Here is a 3,758-nt window from a genome sequence, read left to right as displayed (position 1 = left end):
GAGCACACATGACATAAAAAATGTTTGCTCTTAGGACAGTGTAATTTCTAGTACGTCAGTCAGTCTTGACTGCATGACGACACCCCAAACGTCATCACTAAGCACAAAAGCTAAATCTATAACCACAGAAATGATCCATCTCTCGAAGTTTGTTCACACATCACACTCTTGTTCCAGGAATCCAGTGTAAACACTGCAATTTCAATTTCACAAAAATATTCAATAGGGTAGCCTAAAAACACGCAAAACAGTCCAGTACGTCACATTCAATGCAAGATTCTTGTGCGTAACCGTAGGGTGACGGCAATGACTACTTTCGTTTTTCCCTTTCCCCTGTTGCTTCCGCTGTTCTGGGGAAGCGGGTAAGGGGAAGTCACTCAGGAAAACAATTATATCCGGGCACTGTTGATGATCCGTTCAAAACAAAAGTAGGCTAAAATTCAGACTTCCGGTACATCGCAAAGTGACGCCATTAACTTAACGGCGAATGTTTTAACCAGATTTAACCAGCTGTGGTGATTCTACTGAAAAATAATGGTGTTTTCTGAAACACCTAGTCTGTGACGACACCACTGACGCACAAGTGATCTGAATTAATCGTTTATTTGCAAACAAATAAACCGATTTTTTGAGCAAATGAACCTTTCTCGATCACAAATAGCATAGAATCAAAGCACAAGTTAAAAAAACACACCCAAAAATACTAAATTTTGGACATTCTTGGAAGTTTGCATTGGTGTGCTCAAAATGACAGTCCAGGAATCACAAAAAACCAAACATTTTTGGCAAAAAATTTACAAACTCAAGATTGTAAAGCTGACATGGGGTCTGAAACTGCTAATGCAGGTTCTACATCCTATATTTAAAATATGTATAAGTTTTGGAGGAATAAATACTAATGCATCACATTTTATGCACACTAATGTGAAATGTATGTGTTTTTCCCCACGTTTTGGCAATGGCTCATATATGTTCTTAAGTCTTCTTATGGATGGAGGCTTGCTGTTAGTGTTACAAAACATAGAATAATTTTCAAAAGGCAACAAATTTTACCTTTTGACTTATAAAATATATTTGCAAGTTTTTTTTAAATATCGGGTCAGCAGATGGGTGAATATAGAGGGAAATAAGGACAGTCGAAGACCCAGGGTTTTGAAATGTCACAAGTGGGCTAGGTCTATCATCTTGATGACAAATCCACTTACACTGAGACATGATGAGGCTACATCATCATGTACTGTCTTGGTGAGCTTTACTAAAGAGTCAGTGCTGACAGTGACTGTAGGAACTCACTCTCTTGGAAACGAAGGGGTTTAAGATTGTTGAGCAGATTCATGAGCGCTTATTAGATTATTATTATTATTTTTTGGGGGATTATAATGATGATTGATGAACAGGTTTTAGTTTTTCTTCAGGTTAAAAAAAAAAAAAATAAACATGAACCCACTAAATCAGAGTGCACCACTGAGCGAGACTACATTCCCTTGTGTGCACCAACTGCACTCCTCAGAATATGTTATTTTATTCCCAGATCAAAACTTTTTGTCGGTTTTGCACTTTATTAACTGTTTAGTCAATTTATTTCAAGAATACTACAACAAAGTTTGCACTGGTGTGCAGTGTGTGCCTCATGTTGCTCGGTATTTGGTACCGTAACTCCAACCCCCCCTCCCCTCTGCCTCTTGTTAGTTTCAAGAACCATGGGAAGCAGCCAGGTTAAAAAAGTAGTGTTATAAATCTTTTACCGCTGACCCCCCTTGTTTTTTCCTCTTTGGCTTTATATTTTCATTTATCAACATTTTTATATATGGACATCAAATCCACTTCCCAAAGCATGTCGATATTTAATAAGCGGATTATATTATATGTGTGACCATGTGGTGAAATCAGGCGCTCTTCAAAATAAGGAAATCTAAAAACTGGCATTTTTCTGCCTGTTGGTCAGTTTTTTTATTGATTTTCTTTTTTTAGTCCCGACACCTTTTATGCTCATTTACTTACTTTTACTTTACTTTCCTTTATTTTTCTGATCAACCAGCTATCTGAGTTGTATAGCCTATATATATCTATATATGTGAGGCAGCGTTGTGGAATCAGGCTCTCGTCAATTTTTGGGCATGTAGAGTTATTGGTATCATCTTAAAGCTTGTTTTTAAAGCTTAAAGATTTAAAAAAAATCCTTTTAACTTGACTACAAGTCGAGATATTTGCGAATGAAGGAGGTGGGGGTCACCTGTTTTCAGAGGTAAAATTAATGAGAAAATGGCCGCAAAAGATGTTTTATAAGTTATTTCCTTATCTTAAGAGTTCATGGTAACTGAAAATTTTCATTTTTTGTGCCTTTAATCAATGTTTTTCAGAAAAATCCAAACAGAAATGAATTCTTAAATGGACATGAAAGGTGTTGAGCCAAAAAACCAAAAAAATTATAAGAATACACAAACCTGCAGAAAAATGCCAGTTTCTTCACTTTGATTATTTTGACGAGAGCCTGATTCCACCACGCTGCCTCACATATATATCATGTCCATTAAAAAACACATTACATAAAATAGGCTAGGCCATAATCTAGGCCTAGGCCAGGCCAAAAAGTAAAAGAAGAGGAGAGCGTGTGTGTGATTCCTGATTCATTGAATTGCGATAGTTGATGCTTATAGTCATTAAAGGCATACGCATGCATCCACTTCACCATTTCTACAGTAGGCCTACCGGTACGATAGACAGCACAAGCAACAAGACCGAGGAAAATATGGCTTCTAACAAAGACATGACATAAGGAATTGCTTCTCACTCAAATTAAAGGCCGAGATAATCAACAAAGTAGACAAAAAAAGGGCAACTAATCTAATAATTTGTCTAAAGCGCAAATTTTATTGTTATGGAAGGGGGGTTATCATGTGGATTTTTAGAAATTTTCTGGTAATTTCCCCTTTGCATCCCTTTTGCGGGAACTTGCCTACAGCTAGATTTTTTTTTTAGAACCAAAAGTCCCGCTATAGCCATTTCTACTGTGTATTGTATGGATTTTATGGAAAAACGATCAAGGGCTCAAAAAAATGGAAATTTGCATTTTCCAAAAATGACAATCTCAGACAATCTTAATTTCGGTGAAGCTAAGACTTGCTTTTATTACATGTATTGTTTTGAGAGCTTCGAAGACTCTGGTGCTGGAAAGGTTCATGCACTGTTGAACTCTTGCCTCCTTTTGTATCAGATGTACCGGTACTGGAACTGAATAATGTTGAAAATATTGAGTGAGTGTTTGATAGAATGCAATATATTGAAAATATTTGAGTTTTTGAAAGAGTGCTGAGTGATTATGAGTTGTTAGTAAAGTTAACTTTTGATACATCATACAGTCAGGCACGGATATAGCTCTAACTCAAACACATCAGGGATTAAAATGTGTTTGACATGTCCAAAATTCAGGTTTGACATGTCCAAAATTCAGGTTAACTGAATGGAAAATTAAAGAGAGATTATAGGCTACCAGTCAGGGAATAGCAAATTGTATGAGCTATTCATGATTTCATGTTCTCTGTGTTCGTGTTACATATATCTTTGCCGCACTGTACTGTGAATACATCGTGTGTAAACATTTTTTGTGGTTATGAGTCATTACCTATCCTTTGTTTGATTTAGTACTTGATTTTCTTCTTTAAAAAAAAACAAAACTCCCTAGATGAAGGATAATGTTGTTGAACTTTTAAGCTGCATGAAGTTTTTTCAGAATGAGATGTTCACATTCAGGCTTGTGT

The sequence above is a fragment of the Aplysia californica genome, unplaced genomic scaffold, assembly GCF_000002075.1.
Source record: "Aplysia californica isolate F4 #8 unplaced genomic scaffold, AplCal3.0 scaffold00390, whole genome shotgun sequence".
In the NCBI taxonomy this organism is placed as follows: domain Eukaryota; kingdom Metazoa; phylum Mollusca; class Gastropoda; order Aplysiida; family Aplysiidae; genus Aplysia; species Aplysia californica.
Note: the sequence above shows the minus strand (reverse complement) of the source record.